The following is a 20,676-nucleotide window of genomic DNA, read 5'->3' as shown; positions in this document are numbered from 1 at the left end:
TGTGTTCACTGGCTTGTTGTTATTTTTTTAATCCATCAGCCGGTACCAGTGGCACTGTTTGCAAACCAGCGATGTCGGGTAAAGTGGTTCTATCAAAAGAGTTTATTTGCAATTAAGAACTTAAGAATTTCTTACACTGGAAATGCATCGTGCAGCCTCGTGTCAGATCCTGGGTTCTGGTGGCTACTGCCCTAAATTATAGTTTTCATAGGGGCTGTAGGATGTTTTGTGAAAACAGGGTTGTATTGAGGGATAAAAATGTCTGTGAAAATATGATTTGTTGTCCCTTTTTGTTTCTGAATTGTTTTTGGCTGGAAGTCAAGGCCAGCAGGCTAACAGCAAAGCCGTCTCAAGGGAAGCATGCGTGAGCTAGAAAAATAAGAGTACTTTAATTAAATAATAAAATGCCAGTGTCATACAAAGGTATAGCATGTGTGTGTGTGTGTCTCTGGGCACTCTGCATTTGCATACTTTCAACGCTCCAGAGAAAGCCCAGTTCTAAAAATACTATCCATAGCCAAAAGTGTAAGCTTTGTTTTAAGACAATTGAGTTTTTATAGGCGCTTTCTTTTTAATTTCATTATCGGTACTAATCACGTTTCAAATCTCTTTTTCTTTTCTTTTTTTTTTAAGATTTAGACTTTCTTTTTCTAAGGGTATTGGTTTCTTACTTTGGAAAACTCTTGATAGAATTTAATCATCCTCTTTTAGATTCAAAGCTTTCTAGTGTTTCATTATTCACCCAAACAGAAATGTATGTTCTTTTTGTGCTGAGAAGGGAATGCTTGCTGTCCTGAACCTTCTCACCCTTCCGTTTTCTTTAATGATGTGGAAAAAAAAATCCATTTTGATTTTTTTAAACAACCTGTTTCGTGAATCCTAGAAAATGTAAGCAAACAGTTTTAATCATTAAATAGAGCCTGCTTGAGGAGGTTTCCTTTAGGTATTGGTCATAGATCATGAAAGGTGGAATTCTGGTGGAGTGGTGTTTTGTTTTGTCTCTGGATAGATTTGCATTTTTAAAGTTTGCTTCTTTGGCCCAGCCACCCATTCAGTCATATTCGGCATCTGAAAGATTTGTTGTGATGAGGTGAACGGTGCTGGGTTAAGAGCTCCTGCTGCACAAGCTGCAGAGTACAGTTTATGGCAGTTTGTTTGGAAAGAATTCCGCAGGAAAGAAATTTACAGCCATTCCAGCGCAACGGAAACATCTTTGGAATGTGAGTGCAAATGTGCGGGGTAGATAGCTCGGCAACGAGCCTCTTAGCGCTGAGTCTCTGGTGTAAAGCTCTCAATTCCTACAGAAGAGCTTGTTCCTGTGTATCTGGTTTCTGAGGGTCAAGGCAGAGGTCGTTTGAGTTTTGGGGGAGAAGAAAGTTGACAACATCCTTCCTTTTCGCAGATGGTCATGGCAGAGGTCTCTGTTTTCGCCGGGCCTCTTTTTCTGGTCAATGAGAGAATAGGCTTCCTCGCCCCTGTATCCTTTCTTCCTAATAGGAATTGGCGTGATTCCTCCCAGACACAAAGATTTCCTCTGCTGAGTAAGCGTGAGGCCCCTTAACTTGTGAAAGCATCATCTAGACCGCGTGAGTCTGTCAGTGTAAGTGCCGGGACACAGACCCTCCCTCGGTTTGTGGGCAATACTTCCCTCGGGTGAGACTGAAGTTAATTTTTTTGGCAAACACAAGGTGAGAAGTGGAAAGGGGCAGAGGGTGAACTAGAGGTGGACGGACTGGCGTGTGATGGCTGAATGTCTGGGCCTGGGGAATGTCTCCTTTTGCGACATTCGTGTCCAGGAAAATTCTGTTGTATATAGGAGTGCGGCTGCATCCGCTTTTCTTAAAAAGTCTTCATAGTAGAACTGTGGCGTGTGGAGATTCTTTCATTCTTATTTCTGCTTCATGGTTGGGAGTCTTGCAAAGACCAACTACTCTCTCTCTTTGCTTAGCCTGGGCTCAGCAGTGTCCGTAAACGGTGTGGTCACTTAAGGAGAAAGCAAAGAGCACAATTTTGGAAATTCCCCGATTGAGGAAATCGGGGCTGGAGAGGAAAAGGGTGCATATTACTGAATTTCTGCTTTCGGTGAAATTTGAGGATAGCACAGACCCTAGTGTGTCTTCCAGTGAATGAGTTTCTCTTGTGCCGAATTGTTTTCTGAATCCGTGTCTCCAACACCAGCTATGCAAACCCCAAAGAAAGGCAGAGTCTCGGTATCTTGGGCTTCAAGTCTAAATAGCAGATCACAGCTGAAACGATTCCCCACTGAGTGCAAGGTGAGTGACTCATGGAGACGGAGCTCTCTGTTTTCTCATGTTTACTGCCTTGTAGAGATTCTGGGTGGAAATCCTTTAGGTGATATGCCCTGAGGAGCCCCCCAAACTGCTTTATCCTATTTTAACAGTGCAACCTGTGGACTTCCAGGGATGAGCACTGTTACATATGAACATGCTTCTTCCAGTTCCAGTAGCCTTTTGTTTGGTGCAGAGAAATAGAGGTGGTAAGCAACAGGTAGCCAAATGCCGTCCTGGAAAAAGAAATTATTATTTTGAAATGGTTGTTGTTTCAGAATGTATCAGGTTAAAAAATATATATATCCATATGTGTCTCTTGAGGATGTGCCACGAATAGTGATAGACATGGGACTTTTAAAAGAAGTGTGTTTTAGCCGAGAAACAAAAGCCGGCAGGTTCTTTATTAGCGATTAAATTGTTTTCATTAAAAATAGTAATGAGATGATATGAATTCATTAATGCATTTCCACATAAAATTCTCAGAAATGAACACAGTGACTTTTTCAGCCTTTTGAAATTGTATAGAAACGAAACCCGTAGAAACCAAAGCGGCCAAACGAAACTTTTTTTAGTTCTCACTAAATATGGCAAAACTAATTTAAATCAAATTGGGGTACGGAAATCACACCCAGACTTAAAATGTTCTTGCCAAATTGCAACCTCATACTACTTTTTTTTTTTACTGGCAGAGAAAATAAAATTTATAATGGAAAATCTGACAGAAATGAAAATGAGCGGAAATAAAGTTTTTCGCGGGATAGTCCAATCTCAATACGATAACCAATAGCTAGTACCTAACGGGGGGGCATCACTGTGCATGACAAAGGAAAAAAATGTCATTTGCTTTTGGCCTCTTTTGCTGCTTTGAGTAGGATGTTTGGTGATTGCAAACTTTTTTTTTTTTTTTTTTTTAATTTTCCCGAGATCTTCTGTTTTTGAATAAGGTGGTGATGTCAACACAAATGCCTGTCATTAAGGCAGAAGTTTTCCCCTTAAATGGAAGTTGAGCATTGATTATCAGGAAGTGTTTGTCTTTTCTTTCTGGGAGCTAGGCCGGATCTAAAGCAGTGGTTTCATTATTAGTATCTCCTGGGCAAGGGTGTGTGTGTGTGTGTGTGTGTGTGTGTGTGTGTGTGTGTGTGATATGTGGAAGGCTGGGCCCTATCTGAGACCAGTTAAATTCGCATCTTATGAGTTGGGCCTTTGCATTTCTGACAACTCCCCAGGTGATTCTACTGTGCAGCTTGGTTTGACGATTTCCTAGAATGTTCTATAGGAGTCTATTCTATTTAAAAGACTTGTGTTCAAAGTCTAGTGTTGCCACTGACCTTGAAAAGCTTTTAAATTATTGCCTTAATTTAATTATTCAAGACATGGGAATATATTGCATATGTACCCCATTTAAAAGGCAGTGAAAATTAGGGATACTCTGAAAATCAGTAAGATGCCTTGAAATCTTTACACAAAATCCCACAGCTGAATATCCCAGCCCATATCTTGTTTTCTCTAGTGAAGTCCAAGGCTCTAACCTTATCCACATTCTTTTTCTTTCTTAGCAAGTAACCAAATAGGACTATGCTGATAAAGTTTCTTGATGTTTAGATCTTAAAACCGACGGGATTTAAGAATTAGGCCTAATCTCAGATACCTTTGTTAAATTCCAGAAACTTTGCAGCTAGAGAGGGCATGGGTCTTCTCTGTATGTGATTTAGTCTGCTCACAAACCGAGTCATTTTGGATTCATTGAAATTAAACGTATATAGTTGGTTCTGAAATAAATGACACATTTAAGGATGGATTTTTTTCTTTTAATTCTTTTAATTCTTTTTATTTTTGATACAAAAAGAAGTGCAAATTCCTTAATTCTAAAACTTTTGGACCCTTCCAGTATTTCATACCTGAAGTCAAAATAAGAAGGATACATACAAAAAAGGCATGATATCCTTTGTCTCTTCTTATGAAATGGCTCTTTAGGTCTTGTGGAAGCAGAAATATATCTTGATTTTTAACTTGGCGTTCAGGTTAAATGTTTGTTTATAGTGTGCTGTCATTCATACCTGGTCCTATGTACCTCAGAACCTCTTCCATCCATGTACTGCCTTAATGCTCGGCTTTGCCTTCATGGTGCTTTTTTGAACATGCCCTTATTGGTGTTTGTTGAATGCTCTTTTCCACCCAGATTCTGTAAACTCCTAGAGGGCAGGAGCCAGATCAGCTCTGTCTTGCCCTTGTGAACTCTGTACCTGGCAGGGGGAGGATTGTGATGACCTGAGGCTTATTTCGCCAGCATCACTTTCAGGGATCATTTTGAGAAAGTAAAGTCTCAATAGCACTGTGTGAGAACCGTTACAGTGAGCAGCGTTTTCCTGCCTCTGAAAACCAGAAATTCATACCCTCTTAAAGAAAGTCCTTTGGAAACCCTTCCTTTGAACGTGCAGTGTAGACCCTGGAGTGACATAGAGGTCAGATCCTGGAGAGTCACTCATCACTCACTTTCTTGGGGCTGAGTACTAGCCTGATGGCCTCACTGTTCTAGGTCTGAAGGTTCCAAAAGGAGGGAATTGGAGATGTTCTGGGTTTCCTTCCCGTGGACATGTTATCGGAATCAAAGGTCAGACTCCAGACTTGTCCTTTTTGAATGTGCTGGTGTGGACGGTGGGACAGAATATTTAAAATCACGATGGTGTCAGACATCACAGGGACCAAGTCTGCAGGGTGATGCCATCGGGACTGTGCCCTGAGCACTGTTTTTCGGGCAGCAGCTCCTTTGTTTTGAGGGCATTGCTGTGGGTGTACCCCTCTCCCGACAGCCATCCAACATACACCAAAGGGGAGAATGGAGCCATTTTTTCATTGTGTTGATTAATAAATATTAATTGGCCCTCAAGTGAAGTGTTAGGTACAAGGGAGAAAAACAAAGGGAAGGTCTTATATACCCTCCCTTCAATCCCCATCAGCAGCTTTCTGGATATTAAGGGGGAGAATCAAGCTTCATTCATTTAATTCACAAAATTCTCTTTAATCTTCTATAGTATAAAATTTCAAATACTCAGAAGAGTTGAAAAAATAATACAATGAAGTGCCACTTAAACAGTTGCTAGTATTTGTTATATATACTTTGTGTGTGTAAATGTGTAAGTCTATATATTTTTCAGTGCACCTTTTTTAAGTGGCAGATCGAATAAGATTTCGCCCCTGGATTTTCATCATGTGTCTCTGGAAATTAAGAACACTCACGTATTTAACTAAAAGACTGTTATCATCTCTAAAGAAATTAGTAATAGTTTCCTAATCTGATACCCAAACCAGATTCGAATTTCTCTGACTGTCCCTGTGAAGATGTGTTTCATCGCTCCCCCCACCCCCAGGCCTTTTGCTTCTGTGTCTCTTTAGAATTTCTTTTAAACTACAGCAGTTCCTGTAATTTTTTAAAAACTGATGTTTACCTTAAAGAGAGCAGGCCAGTTGTCTCGAAAAATATGTCCCCTTCTCGCACTGTTGCATTATTTGTTTGTGCTGCTGTTTCATTTGTTACTCTGTCACTTGTCTTGCCTACACATTGAAAATTAGGCCGAAAGGCTGATTCAGATGGAAGTTAAACATTTTGGCCTGAGTATCTCAGAGATGGTGCTGCGTGCTTCATACTGCATTTCACCCAGAGGCGTATAATGTCCAAGATATGTTGTTGTTGGTGACACTAACTTTAACTGCTTGGTAGAATTGGAGACCCCCAGATCTGTCCATTGTAAAGAAACCTTTTCCCCTCTATAATCAGCAAACACTCTTTGTGTTGATACTTTAGCGCTGGGCGTAGATCCCTGTTCCCCAACAATTTTCAACCTGGTGGTTTTAACATGCATTGATGGTATTTGCCTGAATCAGAGGGTTTTGAACTAGTGATTTTTTTAAAAAAACTCCATCATTCTTTCTACAATTATAGCTGACATTCTTCTTTAAGGAAATTTCATTGTTCATTTTAGTGCTGTCCATTTCAGGGTTCATACACATACAAGTGTAATGTTAATAATCCTTTTATTAAAAGTGTTTCCTTACCTGGAGGAGACTGGAAGTATTAAAGCATCCTTTAAATTTCTTAAGGTATATTGATAAGAAAAATAGCTTATGGCTGAGGCTAATTGGTCATAAATGCTTTCATTGAAGGAGGAAAAAGGTGATTATAGGCTACGTTTCCTTGTACATAAACTCTAGTATTCTTTTGCTGAAATTTGGAACCTTGTGACAATCTCTGTACCCCCAGCTATTAGATTAATCTTTCTATAAGCACCAAAGTTTCTCTGAAATTCTCAGATTGCTCCTCTGTATTCTGGTAATTGTTCTTAAAGATCTCACAAGGTTGACCATCAGTGGCTGACCGACTGAGTCAGGTGAGTTGCTGTGATACCCGATAATGTTGCTGTATCACAGACCACTGAGGTAGTGGATCCAAACATCCATTCACAACCCAGATGTGGCTGATGAGTGAGTTTCTAAACGTTAGTCCGAGTCCAGGCTCAATCTAGAGGAGGCCGGGGGGGCTCATGTTAGCTGCCAGTAGAACCCCTGGGGTGATTTTTATTATCTTCATTTAATGATTAAGGAAGTGATGCTCAGAGAGGTAAAGCAAGCAGACCCAAGATCCCACCCCAACTAAGTTTCAGAGCCAGGCTTTGGACTCTAAATGCCTGATTTTAAACCCATTGCTTTTCCAACTTGGGTTCCCTGCTGCCCGAGTTCATGGTGAGGTTTCTAAATTCAAAAGCGTGTCTGCATGAGAGCATATCTGAACAACCACTTTAGGTAGATTCCAGGCCCACTGGAGAATCTGGGTCTAACACAGTGCCTGGAACGGAGTAGCTTCTCAGAGTGAACTGGAACTGTGAACACAGTTGGTGGGGAAGACAGAGAGGAGGGCAGGTCGCACAGCTCCTTACAGCCCAGCCTTTTTTTTTTTTTTTTTTTTTTTCTTTTTTAAATACGCCACATGTGCCTATATGAATAATCTACTCTGTAACATCTTCAAAATTAGCATGTGCAATTTCATTAAAACCAATGAAGATTTCCTGTGACAAGGCTGGGGTAGAATATGCCAATTCACATTTTAGCAACAGCATGAGCACTTTCTTAAAAATGTATGGAGTATATTTGGGGCTTCCTTTTTGTGCAATGCAGACAGAGCATGGTTTGCTGTTACACAAATTTGGATTCCTCATAGATCAAATTGTTGTTCCCCCAACACAGGAACTACACAGAAAGTTCGAAACAATAGCTTGAGCAGAATTTTAAATGTGACCCAGTAATTTTTTCAGTTGTGGCATTTAACTCACTTGTGAAATATATAAAATGACAGATAAGCATAGGCAAGTTTTATAAACAGTTCAGGACAGCTTGTGCATAAAAAACCATTGAAATTGCTTTGAGATGATTTATGAGGCACCAAAAACGTGGAGTCCTCATATCCTAAATGAAATTTCACCAGAATATTGGGATTAACTTCTCTTTTCTTATGAAAAGTACTCAGGGGTTTTTAATAACCACTAGCAATTAGGACTACAATTCATCTTTTTACTTTTGATATATAAAGCAAAAGGGGAAAATCAGTTAATGACTAAACAAACAATTGATGTAATTGTTTTTGAGTAATTGAGGCGTACTTGGTAAAATTTAATGTTGAAATATACCTACCCATCCTGTAGAAATCACTATAGCCAAATAGCTTCTTTCCATAAAAAAGACAGTAGACTCACAATTCAGCATCAGAAGAACTTTTTAACATGAAATGGCAGAAACATTTATCCCTTTGTGTGTGATCATGCTTGAAATGGCTCCATCATTAGGAAATCTCTCCGGAAACTCTTAAAACTGAAACCCCAAGTTAAAATAGTAGGAACACTGCAAGTTACCAGCAAAACCCCATAATCTTTTTAGAAGTAAATATTTAAGAAAGGAACAGATGTTGAGTCTGCTGCAGTGCCCGATGGTGCTAACCTGCTTAGAATTGAAGAACCCCATCCTTTGGAAGACTGGGTGTGTGTTCTTGATGTTTATGTGGATTTCTTTACAGATGCTTTCACTCCAAGATAAACTAAACTCAGCTTCCTAAAGCAAGTACCTTTTATGTTCGTTGTGTTATTTATTAACTAACAGAAGTAGTTTCTTGGGAGAGGAAAACTGGCATGAATACATAGTTGCGTTTACTTCAGCATTTCTAATACACAGATTTTTTTTTCACAGTAGGGCGCTTATTTTTATCAGACATTTCTTGTACTTAATAAAGGGAGAAGTCAGATTTTGGTGGGATAGATCTTCAGACAGGCACTTCCCTAGATTTTGTTGAAACTCTTATATTCTTATAGTACTTAAGGAAATCTTTATATCCCTTGATTCCATTAACCTCTTCTTTCGAAAGACCTCTTCTGGTGAAGGCTTTCTATGACGTTTTTAGAAACACCAAATGTATCTTATTTTTAACCCACTTCAAAGTCACGTTTACGTGAATTTGGGACGACAAGTCAGTGATAAGAAAGCAATTAGGGAAGAACATCACTGAGGTTTTTCAAGCAGTGACCATCTTCCCGAGGTCTAGATGTGGGGGGTCTCTGTGTTGGGGTTTGCCCGTGCACGTACACAGAATAACCCGAGCTCATTTGTGCTGCTATAACGAACAGCAGGGCACTGAATCTTTTCAGTTTTATTGGTATTGTATACAATAAGTTATTAAATTTCATCTCTGTAATACACCTGCAGTAAAATAACAAAACATTGCTGCACTTAAGGAACATGTGTGTGGTACAATGCCCTCCCCCATCATTTCATCGCCCCCCCCAAACAGCTGCTTACAGATTTCAAGATCCATTGTATATATTCCCTTGAGCCCACCTCTAATAATCGAGACACATCTGCCACTGCAGTATTATAGGCATATGTAGTTTTATTGAAAATTATACCTGTAAAAAAATTAAGTAACTCCTACCTCAATTAAATTGGCAGGATACCTTTTGCAAAGATCGTATTGCCGACCTCCTGAGACCCAGGGAGTTCATTTTATCCTTACATTACAGATCACTAAAGATGTTATTTTTATTTAGCTGAGTAGCTAGCTCTTCTTCTGATATGCGTCTTCTGATGATGTTACTTTCATTTTTTTCTTACTTTTGTTTTTCCTCTCCCTTCATCTTTACATATTAAAAAAAAATTACCACACAAGCTACAGGAAAGAAACATTTAAGTCTGGCTACCATCAACACAGGATAAATAAAGTCAAAGGGGAAGGACCCTAAAATGTACCTCTAATTCTGAAGTGATTGTTACATAGAAATAAAGGTTACACAATCGGGATCAAAATCTTAACTCATTTTGTGCTTTAATAGAGATTTTTACAAGCCTCTGAGATCCATTTGATCATCCTAATAGCAGAATAGGAAATAATACGAAGAGGGAATGAGTTAGTAGGTCATACAGGCTTATGTAGGTGGATTCCTTTTGGATTAAATCCCTTACCTTAACATGTATATTTTGTTGAAGATTGGGTCAGTAATAATGCCTGTAAAATAATTTTTATCCAAACAGAAATAAGATTAAAATATTCACTGAAATAAACTAAGCATAACCTTATTCTCACTTAAGAGAACGGAGGGTGTCAATATATATTACATGGTCATATAATAGTGAGTAAGAATAGTTATTCATCATGAGTTAATCATGTCACTCTTACAGTGATTATCTAAGAAGAAATGTTTATAAATTTGCTTCATAGAATCATGGAAAAATCTAAAAACAACATGCCAACTACATGAATAGGAAGAAAACGATATACCCTTTTGGGAGAATATGAAGGTTACTCATTACATAGTGTCATAGACAGAATATTTTGTGCTCTTCAAAAGGACGGTATGTGAAAGGGACAGAGGGAATGAGAGCTGGGTCCCTGACCCACAGTGAGTATAGACTCAGAAAATATCCTCTCATGACAGTTGAAAGGTAGATGGTTTCACAGGACGAAGTCACAGATAAGTCTCAGTGATAGTTGCTGTAGAGAAGACAGAAAATCAGGTAGCATTATTGATCACCAGTCTGGCTTAAAAATAGTTGCGTGTTTCAATGAGGAATTTTCTTTTTTTGTTAAGAATATTGGTTAAAACCAGTGGCCATTTGGTTCCACTGGGGGGATGCCTGGAGCTATGAGATTTTGCTCAGTCTGTGATCAAACTAGGATATTTTCTGCCCCTCCTATGCTTCACAAGATTTAAAACCTAGTGTGGGTACAAGCCTGAGTCCTAGAGTCTTAGGGTCATTGCCTCCAGTTAAGACCTGAAACCCCAAGAGAACTGGAATTCAAAATCTTAGAAGTATTTCAACTTTATAAGTTTTTTTTAGTAGAAAAATGCATTATAAATTCTATACAAACTTTTCGCACACAACTCATGCACAAGTTGGGGAATACAACTTAACTCAGGCTATACCACTCCTCTGAAGTCCCCAGCTGTTGAATTTTTTTCCTTGTATGTGATTCCCTCTTGTGGAAGGATCTATTACCAGTACTTTTGAACTGTGAAGTCTGTTTGTCACTGTGAGCTCTGCAATTCAGAACTGTCATGTGTAGAGTGTGACTGGTACGACACAACATCAGCGGTGGTAAAAGATTTGCTATGGACAGTGACATGTGGCAAAGAAGAATGTCAACAGCTGCTACTACTGACATCGTCCCTCAAGGAGTCTTTCTGCATATCTGCCATTTAACTGTCTCAGCCAAGGAGGAGTCACTAATATGGACCAATTTCTCTCCATCCTACTCCCATTTAGCTACCAAGTAAGATTTGCTTGGATGTGTTTTCAGAGTGCAAATCCTGGGTACCATTTTGTCAATGGGAAGAATATTTAAGTTTGGTGTTTTGTATGTCGGGGAAGAGATTATCCTTTGATTTATTTCTAGGAGAACTTCCTCTCTATTCCCTATGGTAGAAAACACATCCACCCTATCATTCTTGGACTCCAGACTGTCTTCATTTCATACTTCATTACAGAGCAGATTTTCATTTCATTATATCCTAGGTAACTACTACCCCCTCAAATTTCATAGTGTGCCTTCAGAACTATTCACAGAGCCAAGATTGGAGACTCCTGTGGAGTTCCATCCACTGTGTCTCCCTTAGTTACCTGGTGCATATAATTTTATCAGTGCTCTAGATACTTACACGTATTGTTCTAGAAAGAGAATGCAGACATCTTAGGTCAGCTCTGTAGAAACTCCGTGAGCAAGCAGAACATACCAGAACATTCAACAATAGTATATTCCACCACGCCTTCAGTTGGGTGTTTAATAAATATTTATTATGAAATAGCACCCCTCCTCCACTCCCCAAGATCATGATATCCCTGTCTTGGTAGAGGGCTTATATAATAGTATAGTCACCTAATTTGAGGCTCTAACACATAACTTTTCACATTTATATCCTCACATCTATTCAGATAGATTTTTCAAGGGGCTAGAGTAAAATTGGGCAATTACTAATGAGATAACCTCATTGTGCTTTTTGACCTTGAATTTTATTGATTGAACTTCCTCTCTGAATTAGTCTTTCCATCCATGTCAGTTGGCTTGGTGGCTCCCCCAACCACTATCCTAGACTGTCCTGTGTCCCCTAGCCCCATGAGCCCTCAGTTTTCAGATCTGGTCAATTCTGCTTCCTATAGCAATACATCTACTCTGTCCCCTGCATCCCCATCACCACTGTTGCTATCTCCACCCCTCCACTTCCCCCCATCCCCACCGTCTCACTTTCTCAAGGCTGCTGGAGTGATTGTCTCCAGAAATCCCCAATGCTATTATGCCATTGCTTAGCATCCCTCCATGGCTTTGGGGACCCAGCCTTAGTGTGATGAGCATCTAGAAAGCCTGACCCCTGCCTTGGCCTTCAACCTTGTCCTTCACACTCACCACTGACATCTCATGTTCCAGCCACACTGAGCTGCATGTGTTTCCCTCGAGGGCTCTTTCACGGTTCTGTCTTTACAAAGACCCTTCCATTGGCCTGGAATATCTTCATCCTGCCTCCCTTTCCTTTCTTCTTATATTCCTTTACTGGATAACTCACACTCTCTGTCCAAGACCTGAGTTATATCCAGGCCAGGACGAGGTGGCCCTCTTCTGTGCTCGGGTAGCCTCTGATGCACTCTACTCTCCCACCAGTTGTCACACTGTCAACAGTCAGAGATGGCCAAAGACTAGGCCTGTCATCTCCCCCCAGCGTCTCAGAGGGGACACTCGGAGTGTCTGCACGTGCGTCAGTGGATGAATAAATGAAACAACAATAACGGGTTACGTAACTTCTGATCCCAGTGAGGTAGGAACTATTTTAAATCTCCATTTTATTGATAACGAAACAGAGACTCAGAGCAGTTTTGTCACAGCTGATAGTAAGTGGTACAGATGGGACTAGGGGACCGAGATTCATCGTTTTCTCTGTTGCTGCTTTATCCCTGGATAAAGCTGAAGCTTTCTGTGACAGCCAGTAGCCCACAGGGTCTTCTCATAGATGGTTCTAGCTGTCTTCTCACTGTGAACTTAGCTATCATCCAGCTTTCTGCACTGGGACCTCTCCCTGTCAGTAGGACAGACTGAATTTCTAAAGAGGGTATGATGACCCCCGCAATCTGTATATCAAGAGCATTGTCTTTAGAGGGCCAAGAAAGAATATTTTGAATGTTTCCCATAAGGAACTACAAATTGCGTACAATGTGGTGCGTATTTCCTGCATGGTCTGTGACCTGTCAGTGCTAGTACTGTCTGCTCCACTGCTGAAAGGGCTGTGGTCGTGCTGAAGGGACCGTGGTCCATTTGAGAATGGAAAGGCCTTGAAGCTCAGGGGTGAATGTAATACCAACTGTGTTTTTGTCACTCAAGTTTCATCCTCCTTCACTCTCCCTGGCCCATCTTGCTTGGCAGAGGGTGGGTGGGAACAGGGAAGAAGTAGATGAGTTGAGTAGATCATGATTTGCTTCTCCCGGTTTCCTGCACGGGATTCTTTTCCTCATAACCTAGGACATGAAAAAAAAAAAAGGTGATAATGAGTTCTATCTCTGCATATACTTTTGAAATTCTTAAGGATGGAACGTTAGAGTGAGAAAGGATGTCACCTGGTGCCCAATGCTGCTTAGTAGCAAATGGGAAACTAAGGCTCAGAGATGTTAAGGGACTTGTCAGCATCACACAGCACACCTCATTCGTATGGACCCACACAAAGCAGTTAAAATTCCAGTCTCGTGTAACACTGACATTTTACTTGATGTCTTTATAGCCTCTTTCTCCCAAAGGCCACAGGGCCGCCCTTGACTATGAGGTAATAGGCAGTAGTAGCTGGAAATACATCCTGAAGAAATTTCTAGATGAGTATCCCTTTGTTCCGCTACCACTGAATCTCACCGTCACGGAGCCAGAGGGTGTCGTTTGCTTGTAAATACTGAGTTTTTGAAATGTCGCTGTAACACTGGAAAAATGTTGTCTCAGAAGGTTGCCAAAGTGACAGAATCCTGACATTGTAAATACCAGCCAACACAAGTGCTTATAAATGACAGGAATGAAATATACTTGACTGAATCCATAATAATCACTGATAACACTGTTTACCCTCAGTGACCAAGTGCTGTGAACTTGGATGAAAAGCACATGTGGGCAGATATCATTCATGTGTCTGAGCCTCTAGCCATTCCAGAATATTTTGATGGAAAACTCCCTAAATATGTAAAAGCTTTGCAATAACTAAGAAGCAAGTGTGCAAGATAGGGTGCCAGGCAGCCCTAATGGAACTGGAGAGAGCCTTGCCTATCTGCAGCATCTCAGAGGGCTGATAAGGCGGCCCTTGTTCTGGTCAGAACCAAACTGTGAGCCCGGCCGAGTGGGACGGTCAATACTCTTATTTTCAATAGATGTGACTCCTGGAAGGTCCGTTTGCACAAGCAAGAGCTTACGCACATGCCGTGTTCTTGAGAGAGAGAAGATGTGGAATGAATTTAGAGATTAAAAGCCTCAGAGCAGCAGAGGCAGGATTCCATGAAAGTCTGAACAAGACTTGCACTTGAGCAGGACAGTTAGGTGGTCCAATCTCCCTTCAGTCCTAATTCCTCTAGAGCCTGGGCTTTTTCTTTTTAAAAATATTTACTTATTTATTTATTTATTTGGCTGTGCAGGTTCTTAGTTGCGGCATGTGGGATCTTCTTTGCCGCATGCGGGATGTTTAGTTGTGGCATGTGGGATCTAGTTCCCTGACCAGAGATTGAACCCGGGCCTCCTTCATGAGAAATGTGGAGTCTTAGCCACTGGACCACCAGGGAAGTCCCCCAGGCTTTTTCTTAATAATAAATCCCTCCTTTGTGGAAATGACTGCTTTCTTCCCCTTCTGTTCCAACATTAAAATGGTGCCTGCGTATCAGAGGCTCCAAGAAGAGATGTCTAAGGTGAGAAGCCAGTGTTCCCTTAGCCACTGTGATGTGGCTACTCTTGCTATTCCAAGCACCCCTTTGGTCCCCGTCTCCCCAAGGGACAGTGGAGAGTGCATGACAGAGGGCTGGACCCTCCCAGTATTTCAGCTGGCAAAAGAGAGCTCCAGCAGGTGAAAGAGAGAGGGGAGTGACAAGGTCCCACCGACTGCTCCCATCACTGCTCTGAGTGGTGCACAAGGAAGAACTGGGTTTGCCTCGAATGACCTCCTTGGTTTTCGTATGTGTGCAAAATACTCTTTCTTTTTCCTTGATATACCCCATATTGTTTGATTCTTTTTTCATAGTAAGCATCGCTTTCTTAACTAAAAATAAAAGGCCGCATTCAATATTAGAAATACTCAGTGCGGAAGAAATTTGGGGGAAAATTACAATATTATATATCACAAATTGACATTTGACCCAGAAATTATAGTGGTTCTGCTTCATGAATTTTTATGCTTAGGAAAGATTTCATAAGAGGGAAAAAGGTTTCTATCAGAAGGTGCCCATTTTGGTATTAGCTGGAACAGTGGTGAAGAATTTGTAGTGATCTGAGTGTCCAAGGCTGTGTGATGTTGGTGCGTTTTGGTGTCCATGAGTAGGCTCTGTGTGGATGGTAATATGGCTTTCAAAAAGCATGGGCAGAGGAGGAAGCAGGAGTGTCCCAAGCCCTTAGAAACTCAGTGATTGGCTGGCACCCTGGTGACATGGTCATTGAACCCTGCCATGGGGATTCGCTGGGTGGGGACCCAGTGTGCTTCTTGAGCTACCAGGCAGCTGGCAGGAGGAGGGGCCTGCTGTCCTGGTTTGATTGATAAGCTGTAGATATCGGTGTTGGAGAGACGGCGGCCAGTCTCAGGTTCTGTCCTGGCACTGTTCCTGCTGGTTGGTCATGATTGCGGATGGAGGTTGAATAGCTCTCACATTTCTCTCAAAGAAAGACAGCTTTGTCTTTCAGGGCTGAGCTAAAGGCAGTGGCCCTGTGGACATTCTGCAACGGGGCCACCCTGTGGTGACGGTCTTATCGCCTTTTCTGTCTGGGCTTTGACAGCTGTAGGTACCTCCAAGACTTTCAGAGCTGGAACAGAGCTGGAAAAGCCCTGAATTGGGACTTTTTCTCTGACTCTCAGAAGATGAAGGATACTCATCCCCAGTGTCTACTCTTCCCACTTCTCCTTTTCACTCTTCCATAATCTTTTAAGAACAATTTTATAAAAACCTTTGGGGGTTTTATTTTCGGCACGGCAGGTGGATTGGACGCCTGGTTGGGGAAGCTAAGGAAGAAGAGTCGAGTGAAAGTGGTTAGGGCACAGGGTGGTGATGGAGGGTCGCTGCTGCCAGGGGGTCCACTTCAGTGAGGTTGTATTTTGTGAAGTTCATCTTTCTCTAAAACAGACTTCTGCTGTTTTGGCTTCTGTACTGCAGGTGGACGGCCACAAATTTGACTCTGTATCCACTTTGGTTGTCTCCCCTTGTTTTTCTTCCTGATTCGCTGCTTCCAACCAGCTGCTCTTTTAGAAACCAAAGAGAAGTAAAAGAGCGGAGGTTGGGGGGTGGGGGGGGGATGGGAGTGGGAGAGAGAGAGAGAGGTGGGGGGGAGGGAGGGAGATTGGTATTTTTACTATCAATGGGTAAAAATATCTGTCAGGCTCATAAGGTAGCTCCTTATGAATTTAGCATTTATTTATTAGTTAAGAGGGGATATTTTTGAGCTTAAGAGTTAATTTTAAGAAAATCAGTGGGCGATTTAGGGAACTCACTTTTCTGTTCTCCAGGTCCCCTGAGTTTCTCCCTTTAGCTCTACGCTCTACTTCCTGATTCACTCCACACCTACCCCCACTCTTAATACTTAATTATCTGTTAAAGCTCAGAATTTTAGCCTCCTCTACCAGGATCTAGCCCCAAATTGCCCCCTGGTGGCAAGAGGGGCAAAAGACAAGATGGAGAATGGGGAAGAGGTGGGGCAGATCATTTTGCCTCTTGTCTGGTTACCTATAATGGGTATCACTGTGCCAGTATCAGTGTGAACCAACTCTGAATAGGTTAGTCTATCACTCTGTTTTCTTTTGGGTTATTTTGTTGCAGGGATTTCTTTTCCTGTTCTTGTTTCCTGGTTTTCTTTGGTCTGATTTCTGTTCCTACACATACTGTATTGACCAGAGAGCCTTTCTAACAGTACTCATCACTTGGAGTGGGTGAGTGAGAGACGTACACACATAGAGACTGAGAACAGGGTAGTCAAAGACTGTACATGCTGTCACTTGGTGGGCTGATGTGAGCAACGGTGGTAAGGGCCGTGATTTTATAGGCAAGCTACTTAGCCAAGCGCTTGTCACCTCCACTTCTGCCTATTGGCCGGCCGAGTGTGAGTGTGCTGTCTGATTGACAGCTGTCTGTTGTCAGAGGGCCGTCTTGTCTCCTTTTCATTTTGACGGAACACAGCAGAGACATCTGCAGAGTTCTCTGCAGCTCTTGACAGGGTGCCCTGCCTGCCAGCCCTCAGACTCAGGCAGCAGCATAATTGAAGAGCTCAGAAAGAACATTAACCCATTGGTCATCTTGGTTGGGGATGTTTTGGCAAAAAAAAAAAAAAAAAAGGTCTCTTCGAGGACGCTCCCTGGCCATCTCAGGTTAAGAAAAACATGAGATCCAGTGTCTTGATGAACTGGGCTGGTATAGTGTAAAATGTCTTGGTAATTGATGGGCCCATGGGATTTCAGTTGATTTGAGTTTATGAAACTGGATGAAAAACTCATTTTCAGGGTAAACCCAGTGTTTCGTGGTGGGGTTAGACAGAAGCAGAAATCTGTCTTAATCCTAGGATCATAGCAGTAGAGTCTTCTTTGAAGATCATCACAGGACATTTGGCTTGTGTAGCAATAAGAATGCTAGGGACATGTGTTATTTGGGATGAGGTGGTGCTTTTGTTCTTTTCCAGTCAAACCTGACACTGCCCTGTCTGGGGCAGATTCCAGAATCTCCCTGAGATCATAGCCTCTCTATTTCATGGACTGTAGCTAACCCTACAGACACATGGATTGCCTCTCTAGGGCATTTCCTATAAAACTTACAGATCTCAAGCTGGATTTTTTGATGGGGGAAAGAGTTTAAGTTATTGTTTAAGTTATTTAATATTATACACATTTCAGCACAGGAGTTTAGAACATTTAACTCTTTGCCTCGTCATAGTGTCTTCCCATGAAGCTCTATTTATTGGAGCATCTGTTGGGGCTGGGACTACCTGCAGGGCTTGGTTTGGATTGAGTCACGCAGGGGATGCTTCCTACATTTGGGAATGATTGAGTGGTATCTTAAGTTTAACAAGAGGAAAATACTGCGTTGCATTCATTTAAAAAGTGTATCGAGAAAGGGACCGTGTGAGGAAATATTGAATATTTCGCTTTTACTCTTTCTTTGCTTTACAACGTTCTCCCCATTCATTGTTTGTAATTTAATGAACCTTTGTCACTGAACCAGAGTGAGAAGGAAGATGTGAGAAGCCTTGAGGAATTTGACTCTCTCTGTCCCATTTGAAGGAGAGTAGTAGAGAAAGGTAGTCTCATTAAATTAGTTGGAGGAAAATTCAGACAAGCAGACAAAAAAGTCTCCTCTTCTAAGTTGTCTTTTGTAGAGGAAGGTAGGAATAATTGAGCAGGATGTTTAGAATCTAGCAGCTCACAGACTGGAGCTCAGATAACTGAATTCTTCTCCTGCCTCCAACATTTTTTAAGGCTCAGTTACTACCTCTTGAAAATGAAGGCTTGGCCTAGATATGTATGAGACCCCTTCTAGCTCCCCGTGTCTGTGACTGTCGGGATAGAGAATGAGGAAGGAGAGTACACACTGGTAGCCTTTAGATATTTCAGAAATGTTTGACATACAAACAGCACGTATAAGGCAGCAACTCTTTGCCCTTAAAAAGAATAAGAAATACAGGAAGTATTCAAGAGAGATATATTTAGCCTCCATTAACTCTTTTTGTCCTAATTTCTGTTTAGTATAAATGATAAATGATTTTCCTTAAACAAAGGTTAATGAACATGATGCAGGTGGAGAGGGAGGGTTGCATCAGTTGGGACTCAGTACTCCTCTGCAGCATTACGATTCCTCTTGGAAGATGGTTTTGTCTGAGATGCTCGGAGAGCTGGGTCAAAGCCTTATGCCGCGACAGTCAATTGATTCTAAGACACTTTTTTCACATTTTAACATCTCAGAAATTTATGGCATGCCAATTTAATTGGCAACTTTTTTTTCTGTCTTCGTAGTAAATAGATCATGATGTGTCTTACATTTAATGACATGCTTGATGAAATACAATTCTAAGAGAAACAGACTTTTTTTTTTCAAGCTGAAAAAGGCTGAGTGACTTCTTTACTTCATTGCTGACTAATGCTGTAAATGTCCTTTTCAGTCACTTTGAAGAATCCAGATTGCCTTAGGAAGGCAATTCATGGGCAGAGTTTACCCTCCCAGAAGTCTGCACTTAATGCACATTTGAAGAAGGAGGAAATACATGCTAGTAGTCCTCGTGCAGAGGGAATATTCTGAAACTAATTTAGCAACTTCCACTCCTTGGCTTTTATCACATTTCTTCCAGAAATTTTTAGAATTTTCTTTCTTTCTAGAATTATTCCCAGTTATATTGAGTCAGAGATACCAGATATCTTCTTCAAAGGAAGGTTAAGGGTCTTTGTCAGTTTCCAAGCTGAAGCTATGAGTCAAAGTTGTAAGTAATCGCTTAGACTTTATTTTTTATCCACATATTTTTATAGTTTGTTGATGCTCTAGAGATCATCTAATCCAGCTCATCATTTCACTAATAAGTAAATGAAGGTAAATCATTTTGTCTACGGTTTCGTGAAATAGAACCTGGCTAGCCTGATGCTCATTTTTGGCATTCTTGCTGCTAAGATCCCTGCAGTGTAAGGAAAATGGGATCTGCTACAGAATGTATTCTATCTTTTGTTTGTGTTTTTTGAGTGTTGCGCTTGTATTTATCTGGGTGAACATACTTGGGTTCCTTTGGTTTGTGTCTCTGAACGCTACACTTGTTTTTTCTGCCTGCTACACATTTAAATTCATTGGTCATTTCACAAGGGACAGAAGCCAAACTTGTCATATACGACTGAATAGGTACCACCCTTTATGTTATAGTGACATAAGTTGACCATTTCCTAGTGAGCCCTGTGATGGTTGAGAAAGCCAAAGCAGTAGGCTCGGAGGCTGCAAGTTTAGCATAAAAATTGTCAGGTGCGGCTGATGTTACAGTGACTTACAGAGGCCTTGGCCTGGTTTTGTTATTTCTCCAAACCTGTGTGTTTTCACCTTTGAAATAAGATTCTGGATTTAGTTTTTTCTTAAAAACAAAACCGAAGATCTTTAAGGTCTTTAAATGTGAACCCAATTGGAATACATATCATGTTAATATTGTACATATTCATGTATAAAATATTGATGTAAATGGTATTTTTAAACTTAATAGTGATTTCCCAAGACACTTCACCCTATTTGCTCCGAAACTGATGAGATGAGAGTTGAATCTTAATGATTTATTTTTCATCAATTAATGGGTGATTATTTTATAAATAGAGATGTATTTTGTTTCAAATCCCTCATCGAAAGAGATGTCAAAAGTAATGTAATGCTAACAATATTAGTTTTTAAAATTCTTCCACATTTTTTATTTTTTCCAGCTTTATTGATGTATAGTTGCCAAATAAAATTGTATGTATTTAAAGTGCACAGCATGATAATTTGATAAACATATACATTGTGAAATATTTACCACAACCAAGTTAATTAACACAGCCATCATCTCACAGTTACTTTTTTGTGGTGAGAATGCTTAAGATCTATTCTTAGCAATTTTTTAAAAAAAATTTTATTTTATATTGGAGTATAAATTTACAAT

General features: G+C 40.8%; 1 protein-coding gene across 14 annotated transcripts in view; it reads left to right on the top strand.

Moving 5' to 3' along the window:
* Positions 1-20,676, top strand: part of TCF4 (transcription factor 4) — a 354,349-nt gene that overhangs the window by 175,799 nt on the left and 157,874 nt on the right. The window lies entirely within an intron of this gene.

This window comes from Hippopotamus amphibius, chromosome 11 (assembly GCF_030028045.1).
Source record: "Hippopotamus amphibius kiboko isolate mHipAmp2 chromosome 11, mHipAmp2.hap2, whole genome shotgun sequence".
NCBI lineage: Eukaryota > Metazoa > Chordata > Mammalia > Artiodactyla > Hippopotamidae > Hippopotamus > Hippopotamus amphibius.
Note: the sequence above shows the minus strand (reverse complement) of the source record. Positions and strands in the feature narration are given on the sequence as shown.